Genomic DNA, 362 nt, shown 5'->3' on the forward strand with positions numbered 1-362 from the left:
ATCTGTCTTCTAGCCAAGAAAATGAAAACCTTAAAGCCAAACTGACAAATAGAGTGTGAAGGGCCTTCTATTACATTTAAGAAAAACCTGAGAGTGCTGTATATTGAAAATTGTTTCTTTTGTTACTATTATTTTTGTTTTCATTGATTTTGGAAATAACATGAATTACTAAAGACAATATTTCATTGTATTATTTATTAGCTGCAATCTTTAAAAGATAAAATTCATTTATAGTCCTTACAATGTACATATAGCACAAAACCTGAGCAAACAGTGTAAATTAGTGTGAAAACAAATACTTCTATAATCTTAGCAGTTTATTGAATTTTTGAAAATTGGATCCATTTGTATTTAAAGTATTT

Source organism: Octodon degus, unplaced genomic scaffold (genome assembly GCF_000260255.1).
Source record: "Octodon degus isolate 3935 unplaced genomic scaffold, OctDeg1.0 scaffold00114, whole genome shotgun sequence".
Classification (NCBI taxonomy): Eukaryota; Metazoa; Chordata; class Mammalia; order Rodentia; family Octodontidae; genus Octodon; species Octodon degus.